Source organism: Cygnus atratus, chromosome 7 (genome assembly GCF_013377495.2).
Source record: "Cygnus atratus isolate AKBS03 ecotype Queensland, Australia chromosome 7, CAtr_DNAZoo_HiC_assembly, whole genome shotgun sequence".
Classification (NCBI taxonomy): domain Eukaryota; kingdom Metazoa; phylum Chordata; class Aves; order Anseriformes; family Anatidae; genus Cygnus; species Cygnus atratus.
Window position 1 is genome coordinate 21,291,209 of NC_066368.1, and position 16,425 is coordinate 21,307,633.

The window sequence follows — 16,425 nt, forward strand, 5'->3', positions numbered from 1 at the left end:
ACAAGAGCATATCTAGCTCCATGAAGAGACAGCATAGGAGTCTAAGCAGTAGCTCCCCTTGGGTCCAACTCCTTCCACAGTTTACATCACAGTGGGCACAAAATAGAATTTGTACCCTTATCCCAGGGTTTTTTTCCTCCCTGTGAAGTCAAACTACAGGAAGCAGCTGAAAGTAGGATGTGAACTGAATACAAGAGGCCCAGTCATGCCAACTCTTATCAACTCTTATGTTTGAACTGCAATTCCTATGGTAGCTGTTTTTGTTTGTTTTTCTCTAAGATCTGAGCTGCTGTAACTCATGCAGTAACCGGCAATTTATATTTCAACTAAATAAAAAGTTTTCTGGGAATGTCTATTCCACACAGCGCAGAGATGTGCATGAGCCCTGAGCTGGCTGCTACATAGCAGCCTTAGCACTGCGCTCCAGGGCACAACACAGGCTGCTCAGGGTCTCCAGGTGAGATCAATTAAGTGTTCACATAGGTATTCCTAATGTAAATATACACAAGGCCTAGGCACCGTTTACTTCACGCATTCCTAAAGACTTAGCTCCCCATAGAGGCCCTATTTATCACCTTTGAAGACCCAAGCTGTCAGCACCATCCTCCAGAGCTGACAACTACCTGCACTTTCTGCAAGAGTGAGCATTGTACTTCCACGGCAGAGGAGCACAGTAATGGCACCATCACCTTGCAGAGTAGGTATCTCCATTCTTACAGGGAGATTTTTTTTTCCTTGGCCTTGCCTTCTTAATTTCTACTTTTAAAAAAACACATGAATATGTAACAACCACAGCTCTCTTTGCAGCTACAGAAAATAAGTTTGAAAAATGTATTAAAGGCTCAGAAGAAAAAAATCAAAATGGCATAGAAAATCCTGGTATACTTTTTAAAAATCCAATGGATTCTTATCTGTATCATAATGAATTAACCATGACAACCTTGTTTGTCCATCAAAGGTGCTTCTACGCATTGAGACTCTGTCAAAACGCAGAGGCAGATACATTTCATAGCTAAATATCCCATGGGATGGGAGACAGTGGTAATCCAGTTAAGAATAGAGCATATCTTCTCAGGTTGTACAGAATACACCACAGAATTCCTCTACCTACAAGAAAGCATGGGTGTTGTGGTTATAACTTTCTCATTCTGCACCATGACAGTGGTCCCCAACATTTTAGGGGTGTCACTTGGAATGGTGAAAGAACAGCATGATGTACGTACCTTTGTACCTACTCCAAGAGGTCACTTGTCAGAATAGTTGCTACCCATGAACATGATTAACTGGATGTTTCTTGTATTTCCCGTAAGATATTATTAAAGTCCTCATGTTGGTGAATCAGCCAAGCTTTGATTACTCTGCTCTTGTTTACAGCTTTGCATAAGATGCAAGCCGTTAAGTCAAGTTGTTTTTCAAATTCTCTAAGCATGCTAAACTTTCAGAACTAATCCTATAAACTAGGTTCTCTGGGCTTTCAGAGCTTCCCTAATATGGTCATTAAATATCTGAGAGATGAGGACACCTCACAAATACTCAAATGAACGATAAACTTTTCAGATTTATCATTAAAAAAAGTCAGAGACAAAAGATATGCCAGACTACATGTTGGAGCCAAGAGACGACAAAACCACGTGATTGACAAACGCAACAGATGTCTAGGATAGCTCAGACAAAACAGTCAAATATGGTTGCAGAATTTAAAGGGATGAAGGATACCGTTCCGTTGCAGGGCTATGAGAAAGTTATCCAGTAATCTTGTGATTTGCAAAATGGTTCTGAAATGAAATTGTTCCATTTTTCTATTTTTAAAACATGAAAATGTGTTGAAATGCAAGAAGTACATGCAAGCCTAACTTCTCTGACATCAAACACCCTGATCAAACCCAGCTCGTTTCTTATTCAGCACTGTGTAAAGTTCTACTACTCTTACTGATGGCTTTGCAAATGTTTATACATTCAATCCAAGTCAACATTTTCAGTCTGAGACAGTGCTGCCATTTATGAAACCACATCTTGGTTGGATGAATTCTGTACTAACCCTATGCCAGAGCTCATGCAGACTGTCATGCACTTCTTCACATTTTACTATTTTGGCTTCGTGGAACTTCACAAGCTAGACCATATCAGTGCTGTGCAGAAACAAGTATACCAACAGAAAAAGGATAAATTCTCCTCTCATCCCCTTCACTCATCTATCATCAATCCTACCTATGCTCCTTTTAACAAAGGCAGTGAAATTGGCAAACACTCCCCTATAAGCTTGCTTGACCTAGCCAAGGGGCTGATATGCAGAGCCTGGCCATTCATTCAAAAGCAGAGAATGCTTTGGCCCAAGCACACAATTTTATCCGAATAGCAGGGGCTGACAGACCTTTTGAATATGACTTCACAGTAAAAGCAGCCCGTTTCAGAAGATCTGTAACTCAACTGCTTCATATCTAGCCCATAATATGACGACAAATACTTTTTTCCTTCCCATCCATTCAGATAATAGAGAGCTTAGCTTTATTATAACACAACTGGGCTAGTTATAAGGACACTTGGCCAAAATATTTTCAACAAGTTGTTCAAACATTATTGGTTTTGTCCTAAAAAGAGCAAGGTACTCACTTGTCTTTTTGTAAGTGAACATCTGTTTCAGTTAGCAAACCACAAGACATGCGATGTCCATTAGCTAAACTGCCAGGATCCTGGGAACTTCCACTGCATTGTTCTTCTGATCTCAGCAAGCCTTAGCCAGCATTGTTCCACCACATTTCCCTGTAATCAGGGCAAACAGGGCTGCTCCAGCATGACAGGATTGGAATGAGTTAGGAAGATATTTCCATTCCAAAGATCAATAGCAGCAACCACCCCGCATTACAGACTCAGTTCTTTGATACTCAGCTGCTAAAATCCACAGGACCTGAGAGCAGTGAAGGTGACTCTGTTCAACTGTTATATTTATTTGCAATGTGTGCTCATGGCTAACATTTTACTTCTGAAACACATTCTGACCTTAGAAGGAGAACTATTTCATTCTAAACTCTCCATGGCTCACATATGGTATAGAAACTTCCAGCTGTATCACATGCCAAGAGAATCTGAACAAGCTTTTACAATAGTTATGAAAGTTTTTCTCCCCCTTTCCCACATTTTATTAAGACAGACCCTTCAAGATTTTGTTCGGTTTTGTTCTCATTTTCATTCCAGCCAGGACTCCACAAAACAGGTCCAAGGAGACTAACAGTTCAAAGCACTATGCACTACTTTGACCACCGAGGTACATCCATGCCATGGAAATAGCTCAATAGACAGAGACTGTTCATACAGTTTTCTCTTCACCCCAGTCAGCTCCATACCAGAATTCCTGAGCCCAGCCCATCACTTTTCACAGCCCCCTTGAGACAGCACTTAACACACCTCTTGGGTTTGCTGATGATGCAATTAGGATAAATCATCCAAGTTCAGGACTCGAATTTACAAACTCTATGGCAAAACATTCACCAATTTTCAGGTGAAGCAGATCCCTAAGGCTTCTTTGTAGCAAAAAAAAATTAGGCACCTGTATGTAAATGAATTCTTGAGCTCCATATGAAAGAAACAAAGTGTCATCTTTATTACAACAGGACCTATGAAAAGAGAGCGAGCTGATGAAGGGAAAATAGATCTGCTGAGATGAAGCAAGATCCATGACCAACTTTACCAAGCTCGTGTCAGTGCAGTTGTAGCCACGCACTGGGATCCTGCTGTTTTTTTGTTTTTTTTTCCTGGAGAAAGAGGGAGGTGGCATCATCAACACCCAGAAGGTACAGTTTTTCCATAACTTACATTCACAGTACACATACTTCTGTCACAGCATACCAGTCATATGTTTCATGTGGGCCTAACTTCTTGTACAAATTAATCCCCTCTTGTTTTGCTATCAGAGTATTGTCATGTAGGAACAAGGAAAGAGGAATGCTACATGTGCTCAGTGAAGAGGTCAGTGACTAAACATGTTCTAATGCAGTTTAGACTACATGAAGTGAATTATCTCAATGGTACAGGATAAGATCTTCCATAGAAGACTGATTTGCTGAAGTCACTGGTATGTGTTTCCTGGAAGACTATTCTGAAATTCAAAGAAATTCTACTTCAGTAACTTCTGTAAACCAAATTTGGATATATACGGGCTTCTTTTATTCTCCTTGCCATTTGCATAAGTCACGTGAAAGTATTCAGCAAGCCTAAGATAAGTAAAAGGACAAATCCTAACTTACAGCTTTCAGAACGCAAAAGTCCATATATAGATGATAATACAACAGATTTAATAGTGGTAACTAAGTAGTGTCTGCAGTTAATTAACTTGCAGTGTTTGAGATGTTTCCTGTAATAGCTTTAAGAAAACAAGACCAGAACAGTTGGCATTTTATCCTTATGCATAACTAAATTGTATCACAAATTAGAGATCTTCCTACCAGCAGAAAAGTAGCAACAAGCCCTAACTGCACCAGGAAGTTCCAATAGTATCTGCCTTTGAACAAAGCACTACAGGGGCTCTTTGGCAAGAGAAGCCTGAACTCTCATCTCATGATGAACCTCATCTTTACACTGCGTCACGTTACAGAGCTGTTCTAGGGCTTTAGTTCAGAGATAGTGCTCTCATGACCACAGGCTGACCTCCAGCAGGCAGGAGACAAGGCAACTCCTTGGGGGTCCACAGCTTTTTTCAATCTCTATTTGCCATTCAAATCCCTGCACTTTGCTAGCCCCAGGGTTCCTCCTTTGCCCAGGCTGAGTGGGATGTGTTTCACATCTTAGCTGAAGTAAATCACAGAAACACTTTGCATATTTGGCAAGCAGCCTTCCCCAACCTCTTCTATAACTAGGTGCCAAGTCATGCTGTTTCACTGACTCAACTGCTAGGAATCAGAACAGCACTTTCTATTGCTCTAAGACTGAAGTTTGAGGGGTTGGAGATTGAGGCTTTTATTCTGAAAGAATGACAATATCAAACTGCTTTAATATGAGGGCTTTTGGGCTATCAGTGCCCCTAAAGCAGTATTGTCACACACCCTCCTCTGGGTGTAAGCCATCCCTCACCCCCAGCTCTTGTGCACAGGAAACTAAGGGTATCTCCTGTGGGCTGGAGGTAGCCACATCTTGCAGAAAGTTGACTTCCACCAATGCTTTTCAGGAAGCAGAAGGCAAAAGTTAAAACAATGCTCTTTACTGAATGTGGTATGTTATAGCACATCTTATAACACACACAGTAATTACCCAGAGATGCAGAGAGGCAGTATTTGATTACAAATAGTGGCAGGTGACAATGCTGTTGGCAATTAGTCTGAATTGCCATGCAAATTGCCAGCAGCAGCATCTTACCAGATATAGACCTATTAGGAGAATTGCTGTGAGAACAGACTGAGTGCACTGTTACCTTCAGGGCTGGCTGCCAGCTCCAAATGTTAGGGCTGTGCTACTGCAGATCTCCCAACCCTGTCCACCATACAAGCTACTTGACATCTTAATAGGTTTGCCAAAACAAGGAGGGTTGGCAATTCAAACCCGTCTCTCTCTTGCATCAAGAAGTCACTTGTATTTTAAACATTGCTAACAGCACTTACTGACTATGCAGAAGGGTGATCAACACTCAGGAAAGCAGACGTGTTTCTCTCGATGCCAGCATGATAAGTAACGTGAAGAGGAAACAGAACAAAAATATTTAAGCCTTATTTAGTCTCAGCAAAGCCTTGGGTAGTTCAACCTGATTCACTGCCAACCCACTGCATCTGGATTTAGTTTCTGATGAAAGCATCTATAGAGACAAATAAAGTGACATAAGCCAGTCCTAAATTATGAGCAAAGCTTAGAAATAGACTGTCATGACAAATGGAAACTATGCTGTTACAAATAGCAGGAACTTGTCCTGTGAGGCAATAAGAGAACTGCTATATGTACAAAAGCCCTGGCATACTCTTCATATCAAGAGCCACGAGGGGAATGGTAATGCCGCATTTCAGTCAGAAAAAAGGAAAAATGCATTTCCATAGCATGTCATCTCAACTTCACAGCAACTCTAAGCTGAGAAGTCTCTATTACTGTGAGTATAGAAGTGTTGCTCCCACTCCACTGATGCAGAAATTGGAGCACAGGCAGGATGAGACTTTTTTGAAGTCCCCAAGGAAGTCACAAGCAGCCACATGTACTGAGTATGCAGTGTAATCAGTTGCCAATAGACTCCCAAAGCACAAAGGGAATCCTTAATAAAAGGGCAAGCCCTCTCCACGCTGCTTCTCTAAATAACCAGTGTGATTTGGGAATTCATGTCTACAATCAAGATATTAAGAGTTAATTAATAAGCTTGTACAATGAAGTGTTGACACCCTTCAACAGTCACACTCACTCCACAAATGTGCCTAGAGAAGCATGTAAACAGCATAACAAAAGTTGGATGACTCCAAAGAGAGCTGCTCTCTGTGTGGTAACCATCCCACTAGAACACTATTTCGAAACTGGTCCAGGAGCGAACAGAAGTCTCCCCCAGATTAGCTGCCCAGTGCCTTGCAAAGAGGAGCTCACCACACATGCACAACAGCACCTTCTATCCAAACCTGTGCCACCAGGAAACAGCTTGGGTCATATCAGAGCGAGGCAGACATTGCTGTCTGGAAAGTGGGATTTGACATTGCTTCTGCCCATGGTACATGAGGCCTGTGACTAAAGGAATTCAGTGTGTTTGGCAATCAAATTAGTCCATTTTTTTCTTCCATCAATCCAAAAAGAGAAGACATGCACAGACAGTATCATATTGCATCTCTTTTCTCCCACCCCTGACAGAAGGAAAACAAACAGTATGCCAGCCCCCGTGCCAAAAGAAAAACCTGGATCTCCCCACACAATGTTTGTTAAGGAATCCCTGGTGTAGCTTGGATTCCAGCAGGTCCAGGTTTCAAAAAAAAACACAGAAACAGAATATACTCCTGCAGCTATTTAACTCTGTGCACATGATCAGTGCCACTAACCAGAATTACATATTACTGTAACTTTTGGCGTGTATAAAACTGCAGTTGCAGATGGCTTCTGAGGCAGCAAACAACAAGCAAGTACCATTGTACTTTGCTAGACAGATTCAACTTTGTCCCTAACTTCCTCCAGATACTTCTGTTCTTTGCTAGAACTGAGCTCCCCTCACATTGCAGGCATTCAGTTTTCATCTTCACACAGATCTGCAGTTTTTCCTTTTCAGCCTGCAAAATATTTACTGAACACAAAGACAAGTAGGTAAACCTGAAGAGTTTCTCCTCCCTACTCTGTTAAGATAGGCAAGTAAAAAAACTAAACAAAAGGTATAGCAACTTTTCATTTAATATTATCTTTAAGCAAAGGTGTTATGTGCACAGCACCTTACAATAGCAGTTAAAAGAGCTGATGCTGAGCACGTTGTGTAATATAAATATTAGTTAACCTAACATCATGAGGATGGCCCTCCTTATAATAAGAATATTTATGGGATAGTTTAAGAGCCACATGGAATAAAGTAATACAGTGACAGAACACTAGAGACCTCAGAAATTAGTAACAGTAAGTTTTCACAACAATTATGTGACACGTTCAGAGCAAGACTGTCTATTCCTTGTTAACAACTTCACGCAGGCAAACAGGTAAAATCTCATTTGGCTCTAAATAACCACCAAACATACCACACATCTGAAAAAATAAAACCCTGAGAGTTTAAGGCTACAAATGTTTCAGAAGTTTTAGATCTTGCTGACTGCTGCAGGTGTAATATCTCTGCAATCCTCTATTTTCTATTTCCCAACAAGATCAGCCAATCAGCGCTCTTTAGCAGCAGGAATCCACATCCCCTTCCCCTCCAAAAAGCATTGTCAAAGTGCGACTTGCAAACGAACTTTGTAAAACATAACCCTCACTCAAGATAACAATGAAAACAATTCGCTATTCTGTTGATTCTAAAAACGGACATTTCCGCATGCACAAACAAAGGATAAATAATCCTTTAACGACAGGATCCACTTGACCTCAGGAGAGCTAAAGAAATGTCAGCCTTTTAGACCATTACCTCTGCAGTCAATGGCAAATGACAAGGGCTTGCAGAGAACAAGTCATCCTGTCCTAAGGCAGGCATACAAGCTGGAATGAAGCACCCCACAGCAGCACTGTCCTTTCTCTGCTAACTACAGAGAGAGCCTGGGAACCCAGTTTAAGAGACTTACCTCACCTCAGCAAGCACAGCAATAATCCCCCCCATCACAGGCCCAGGTGGAACAGCTGAGATGATGGCAACTAGCTAGACCTAGATCATGGCACCCAGGCAGCAGCTCCCTCTTTGCAGGGCTCCCCTCATTCCCTGCTACATGTAGATACTTAGCCTTTTACAAAAAGCAAAAAGGAAACATTGAACAGACAGCTGTTGTCTTTTCCTACAAGAACAGTAAATACATAGTCAGGTTGTGTCAACTTGTAATAGACCTCAAGCTGTGGGTTTTAAACCTGTGGTTTGTGTTTTGACAGCAATGTGGTTTGGACACAACCACACACAGTACAAATACCGCAGCTGAAGGTGTCAATTCCAGACTGTAAATGGGGTTGTACTTAAAATATAGACCAGCCTATGATGGAATATTTGGGATCCTGTGACATTAAAGATCACTAATTAGATGCCCACAGTTCATTGATGGAAGTCTTGAGCATTAAAACAGCAATTTCATAACACTTTCACCTTCCCAAAGATCCCACACAGGTTGTGCAGTTGAGTGTTCAAATGAGACTCAAAAGTCCCAGCACCCCTCCCTGCTCTGATACAGGTGAGGTCTGGGCTCTTTCCTTAAAGGCAGGATTTGGGTCTAGATTCCTCAGAGGAAATGCACACCCTGGTTGCAGCCTTACTCTTAAACATGGCTATTCATCACTGGGGGTTCCTGGATACAGCCCATTCAGCGTACCGGGAGATCAGGACAACCGTATCAGTTATAAAATATTGTAGCTGATAAAATATAATGCATTTAGAAACAAGATGCTTTACATGCATTGCACATCCGAGATGGTAAGGAGCCCTCTCAGCTATCTGCACAGTTATCGGAAGAGCACTCATTCACCCATTTTCAGCCTGCTTTACTACACCCATATTCACAAACCACAGTTAATTTTTCTATTGGTAAACCAGTTTGCATTCCAGAAATAGTCAATATTGTTAGCTGTATTTAATAATCCGCTCTGGCAGATCCTATTTATTTCAATGTTGAAAGAGATTAAGTATACCACCATGAAAAAGGAAATACAGATTAAGGCCATGAAAGATTTATGTACATTATTGATCATGTAAATCCAGAGACAGCACTAAGGAACAGAAGTGGAATGAGAGGTTTCCTGAAGCAAGATTTTAGATCATAATCAATTTTGCACCATACTCACTTATTTGAAGGGAAGGCAAAAGCCCTACACCTGAACTAGACCCCATTTCCACAGAATAACCATGGTGCATTCTGTATTTAGGATGTGATTTTGCACCATCATATGCAAACAGCCTTTTCATGACGGATTTCACCAACAGCAAAGCAATTACTCATGTAACCAAGAATTTTTCTTGCAATCACAGGGTTTGCAGGCATCTGTTTAGTATGGCAATCTCTGTTCATATTAAAACAACGCTTAATATAGTGGTTTCTTAAATTACCTAACAACTGCTCATGCAAAAAGATCACGTAACAAGAACACCCTAAAATACGTTTTTTATTTACTGTTAGCACTTTAATACAAATTGAGCGATGTTATCCTGAGCTACAGGGCGTGGTATTAATTTGAGCTTCAGAATGTCAACGGGAGAAGAAAAGGCAGTTCATTTCAGTAACAAAATGCTTTATTATCTATCTGCAAAATACCCATGGCATTTAGAAGACAGTGATCCTCGTATCTTTGTGAACTTTAGCAAGGATCTGTTACAAAATGCCATGCGCAAATGATGGATTGTTGTAGTGTTACGACAGAAATTGGCTTCCAATAACAGTCTTGTGACCTACAGCACGGTTAGCACAGGACAGAAACCCTCCGCATCACAAGTCCACACCATGCCTTGGGCTCTCCAATTCATAATCAATACTTTGTTTTTCTTCATAAAACTAAATGACTTGACTTTGGGAATGTTTCTAAAGGAGACAAAAGTATACCATATACACTTCACTGATTAGCAGACAAGTTAGTTCAAGTTGGTGTTGCTAGTTGACACTCATATAGCACCAGACAACTTCAGATGGCTGTGCAAACGTTAATTTAGCTTTACTGAAATCGCATGAGATAAGTATGTGTTATTAGGCCTATTTTAACAGTCAGGAAATGAAGAACAAAAAGTTTTAAGAAAGCTGCACCGTTTGTTTAGTTTTCCTTCCACTGAAGTCAATGGAAAATTTGCCAGGGCCAGATTTGCATTTGCATGAGGTCCCTTTATACCCCTCTGGCAGAGCAAAAAGCCTAGTTTTAAGGATCCTGACCTTGCCAAGCAGCATAACAAAACCTTACTGGAAATAAGAATTGGGCCTCCATCAGCTTGAATGGGAACAGATTTTACTGTGCTATATACTTCTGAAATTCCTACCCACAACAGCTAGATAGTTTGAACAATGTGACGCAACAGGCTTGCAACAGAGAAGAACATGACAACTCTGTCTGACACAAGCTATCAATATTGCAAACCAGCCCACCTGAATATACTTCTTGCTTTGAAGAGGGCTCAGTAAGTCACACACAACATTTTAAATTATGTTGGAGGATTTTTTTAAAATAGAAACAGATGCAATACATGTGACCTGACAGTTCTGCCGACCATCTATTACTGACCTGCTCTCAAGTGCTGTCTGCACTAAGGCGTGCATGTTAGGAGATGGCAGGAGTAAAGTTATTTCATTAGGGTGTGAGTAAGAGATGGATGAAGGCAGAAAGGCTGAAGGAAGAAATACCACCTCAGAAAAGGCTCCTTGCTCAGACAGGCCTGGATAGAGGATTAAAGCTGGCTACTCTTGTATGCAAATACATGGCATTCACTGTACATGGACCTACTTCCATTAGTCATGCTGGAAGCTAAGACGGAGATGCCCCCTATGTGAACGTACACATCTGACTTCGAGGGGATCAAAATGCTGTTTTGAGAAAACCACCCAAGTTTGTTTAAAGCTATCAGTTTAGTAAGTTGTTCCCTCCATCCTCCCCCTCCACCTCCAAGCAGCAGTTGCGCTTTAACCATGTATGGAAGAGACTTCAGAGTCTGAGTCATTAAAACCTACAGAGAATAAGAGAACTTGGCAAATATGAAAGCAAAGCATTTTAAATGGCTCTGAGACAGCCTGCTCCCCCTTGCTACTGAAGATGTGATAGATGAGTTACCATTTATGTGTAGGAGCTGACAATGTGAGGTTTTGGACAAGTCCCTAAACTTAATTACACACAACGTGCCCCAAACAGTTCAAATACAAATTATGCCAAAAACTGTGGGAAACCTTTTGATCTTACTAAAGAAAAAAAGAAACCAACGTTTAAAGTAGTAGTCTTGTGTGTTATCTGCAGACAAACTTCCTGCCAAATATTATAGTGCCTGCCAAGAGCTACAGTATTTTTGGATAGTTGCTTATTTACAACCCCTCAGTGTGCATGAAACAGTGATGTTTTGCCATTTTTAGGAGTGGCTGATCATATGAAAAGCTCTAACAATTTAAAGTTACAAATTCTTTTCACAGTACTTGTCTTAATGGAGAGAGCATTACAGCAGTCTTCAACTTCCCTATTAAAAAAAAACCAAACACATCAGAGGGGAAGAAAAAGCCAACAACAAAAAAATCACAACACAATGTGCTGAGGAAAGATCCAGGAGATGTCATGTGGAAGCTCAGACAACCAAATGACATTACCCATGAGCATGTGTGATTTAACAGGGACAATATTCTGCTCCTGGTATTACTGTAATATGCAAATAAAATCAGTGGTTATGTTTTTTCTTCTCCCCCTTCCATGTTTTCAGAAGATGTGTAGCCACACATCAGCAAGATTTACCTGTATGAAAAACAGACTGTTAACAGTCAACTTTCAAACCTTTTGGGATGTTCCCAGAGTGCTGCTAAGTAATCACAATTCAACATCATGCTTCCTCCCTCAAGATAATTCAGCAGGACTTGGATTCTCAAAGAGGTTGTTGATGAACTGGGATTCAGGAAATCCGAGCTTTATTCCCTGCCTTCTGCTACCTCTGCACTACAGCACAGCACCTCATTTTCTCAATTAAAAAAACAGGACTAAAACCACCAATCTCCTTTTCAAGCACTTAAAAAAAATAATCAATACCATGTACAAATTATGCACTTATTCAGTCTCCCCACCCTAAAAACAACAGGATTTTGACATTTACTTGCTACGTGCTCCTGAAATACTCTGGCTAATATTTATGCCAATTCAATCACAGTAGCATTTCTCAACAGCAGAGACTCCACTTACCCGTCTCTACCCAGAATAAATCTCAAACGCATTTACTCTGGAGTTCAGTTCTAGTGCTGTGAACTCAACCTCTGGTCCTCATTATGGCATCTGATCAATGCCAGCACTTGCAGCCACACAGATCCCCACCAGAAGGGCTGTGTTTACCCAATTACAAAAAACATTTGGGATGAATAACAGAGAAAGACTGGTCCAAAGTGATTCCTAGTGCCATTTGATTTCCATTGGCATCATTAATGATTACTTCACTTGAGAACCCCACCTTCTCTCCCACTCCAACCATTCCCCAATTCACAACATGAATAAGTTCAGGAGAGTGAGAATACCAAGTACACTGAAGGCAAAATCTACCCATACATTTTAGGTTCTTCATGGATAACAATCCTTCTACATACACTATCCACAATAGAGTACATCATTACAGATAATACTCTATTCTTCATAAAGTATATAATGTTTGAGGGTATGTATTTTTAAAGAGCCACACACCATGCAGAAAATCATATTTAAACACATTATCTACAAGTGTTTTTTTTTTTTTTTTAATATATTACCTACTCTTTCTTTCTTGGTAAGGGGGGCTCAAATTTGTTCTGTTTATCCAGTATTTGCTCAATTTGTTCTTTTTTCCTCAACATTACAATCAACAGAGTTGAAAGCAATTAAGTCACAAAGAAATTGTCAGGACACGGTGAGAATAAAAACTCTGAAGAGGCATCTGAGAGGGAGCTGCAAAACAGGTTAGCACAGATTTGAGTGCCAAAAGCTTCTCACGAACATGGCAAGATGATGAGAGGTAAACAAAAAGAAATAACCTTCTCTGTTTCTCATGGTTTATTCTCTGTGAAAATTAAGTAGGTCTTAAGAGTTTTGGAAGCTCATAACACATTTTTTGGAATTCAGAAACTGAGGGTTTTTTATATGGGGTTTCTTGTACAACAGGACACCCCTGAGTTACGCAGTTTTGGCCCTGGGGTATCTTTACCACATACAGACAGAGCCAGCAGATTTCAATGGAATCTAAAAATAATTTAGAATGGTACATTAAAACATATTCATGTGCTAAACATCACTGCAGCCTGCCTCATAGGGCACATTCAACACACATCCGTGCTTGCCTCCATTCAGATATTACCAGAACTTGAAATCAAAAATAAGAAACCTAGACCTCACTTTTACTGATTAATTGAAGTAAACCAAAGTAAAATAGATATGCTGTGTGACAGATGCAATTCTTTCCCAATAAGGCTCACAGCAGATCTTTAGTTCAGCAAATGCTTTCTATATGGATACATGCAGATGATGCAGTTACCTCAAAGAATCTGTTTTCATATTTCAGTATTTTTATTAGAGCAGTATCTAATAGTTCAGTCACATCTCATCCCTAAAGTGCTAGGGACATTTAGGACTGCAGTCCTTATCAGACTAGTTCATAGCTGATACAAACAACACAGACAAATAAAGCATTATTACTTTCACAGGTGGGGAAATTTGACACAGATAGATCAAATAACATGCTAGAGATCACACCGCGTGTGCAGCAGAGCTAGGTATTCAGTTTATTCCTCCTAGTGAGCCCCAGTTCACTGCCAAAACTAATTTTCATCTGCCGTAGGGAGGCTAGACTTCCCAGGCTGCTGTGCCCAGTTATTTTCTCTCTCATTGGGCAGGAACTGATAGCTGTACAGGACAGTAAGCTATCATACAAGTTATAACAGAGAGAGGATTGTCTATAATGGGAGACCACTTGGACACCTCAGAGGAGCTTTACAAGGGGAGTCCCTCCTGTAGAACAGACTGGAAGCTCTCTAAAAGGAGATTTAACAGCTATTAGCAACCAGGCTCTGGCTCCTTCTCCAAGTGTCTGCCTCTGTTTGCCTCAGAATGCTTTAAAATAGCAAACTTGGTATTTAAATCTCAAGGAAATCATCTGGGAAAACTTAACAGGGACATGAGGCACAGCATTCAGTTCTGTTCAGCCTCCTGAGCTCAAACCACTAACAGCTGTCTCCAGTCACAGATGGGGGGACTGGGGAGGCACTCAGGATGCTTTAGAAGGTGCTGGTGAGCAGGGCTCCTCTTTGGAGCAGCAGCAGGTAGTCATTCAAAACATCATGTAGTATAGCTCCAATCTTTCAAAATTACCAGAATTTACTAAGCAAGAAGATGAAATGTACCTAATGGAAACATTAAAACCAGCATCAATCAGGAAAGAGAGACAGGGTTACAATCTTCAGTTATCACCCCAATCTACCTAAAAGCAAATATTTGGGTTTGGTTCTAGATTGAGGCTGGTCTAAAAGGGTCCAGCTGTAGCACACCAAACTCAATGATTTGACTCAGTAACTCCTATCGCAGTTAAAACATTTTAGATGAGACCTAAGACTAGATTCTTCTGGTTATGCTGATATAAATATGGAAGAATTCATTTTAAAAGTCCCAGTCGGTGTGAGTATGTGGACACTTGGACTGTAAGGCAGGAATAGTGACTGATATTTGGGCTGGATCTTCGGTCTTTTTTTCCGGTTTTATTCTAGTCCCATAATGACCTGCATCTGTCTTTAGAAACTTAGTTTCTAAGGCTTCATGTCAGGCTCAATTTTCTGATAAATTAAGACGTTTTCAGTCCAAATTAACACCTCTTAAGAAGACTTAAAGTTGAGCTCATTTTACTCCTGGTTTTAGTTAAGAATTTCTCAACTTGAACTTGCAGTTACACACATGGCATCCTTTTTACTTTTGTTTCAGGATGTTCATTTGGGGAAATTTCACAGGCAAGAGATGCCTATCTGAGAATGGAATCAATCAGGAATGCAGCTACAACAGAAAGAATTTCAGCACACCATAAAAGAGAGAGAGAAAAAAAGCAAACCCTGCTACAAGAACAGTCCAGCGAAATGCAACTGTAGCGAGTTTGGGCTGCTTCCCAGTACTCCAGAGGGAATTCTGCTATTTGCTGAGTTTAGTGAATGTAATCTAGTGCTGAAGGAAAACCAGAAAGAAAAAAAAGGCAACACATAAGTACTGCTGCTTTCACCATTTTCTCAGTTCTACTCAGTATGAGAAAGCATACGGAAGACAGAGAAATTATTGTGTTGCTGTGGAAGCGGACAGAAACTTGCAAAGCAGATGTTCTCAGCACAAATTAGAGCAACTGATTAGACATTGAACAAAACTACACAGCCAGGCTTTTTACTTTTTTTTTTTTTAAGTCATTCAGCTAGCAGAGAAAAAAAGAAAAAGGAGAGTCAAAAAACCATTTTGGACACAACATCTGTAGAGATAAGTAAGTCCCATTTAGTTATACAGTCAAAGGGAATCGATACTTTCCACTGCACATCACATACAACACCATTTGAGCTACTTTCCTTTGTGAATCTCAGCATGCAACATTAGGCAGGAATTTCTAAATCACTCAGAAGAGATTCAAACAGTTAACAGGAAATGTAAAATAAAACAACTCAAACAGAATCTCCTTCCAAAGGCAACAGATACACCACAAGTTATTTATAGTGGAAAAATTAGAAGAGATTGGAAAGGTCTTAAATCTTCTGAGGTTTTAAATACTTACTTCTTGCAGCCAAAATCACGTCAGATGAACATCCAGAAAATTTTTAAAAAGCTTGCATTAAGGAGCTTAACCAGCTGAGAACATGATGTAGCCCTTCCTCTGGGCTGTCCAGCCACAGGCATTTACTCATTCACCAGAAGCACAGAGCACGATAGTGTAGTGCAGCCTTTTACGTACTGATGCCAGGAGGGGGGGGAAAAGGAGAGGAAAGCCCTTCCCCAAAGGTTTAAGTTCAGCCCACTCATTAAAATACAGAGTGGAAACAGCTGCCATAGAAAGGAAAAGGATGTCCAGGCAGTTTTTGATTAAGTTTCCTGGGTGTAAAATAGTTTAGTTCTGGAATCTTTATAAGAAAAACATTTTTTCTTCTTAATTTCATTCTTAGTCTGCAATGT

General features: G+C 40.4%; 1 protein-coding gene across 1 annotated transcript in view; it reads right to left on the minus strand.

Annotated features, from left to right (window-relative positions):
• The window catches only part of SORBS1 (sorbin and SH3 domain containing 1), a 110,170-nt gene extending 93,975 nt beyond the window's left edge, over positions 1-16,195 (minus strand). The window contains 1 exon segment of the mRNA XM_050711849.1: positions 16,031-16,195. The gene's annotated coding sequence lies outside the window, so the exon portion shown is untranslated.
• Positions 16,196-16,425: the final 230 nt, after the last annotated feature.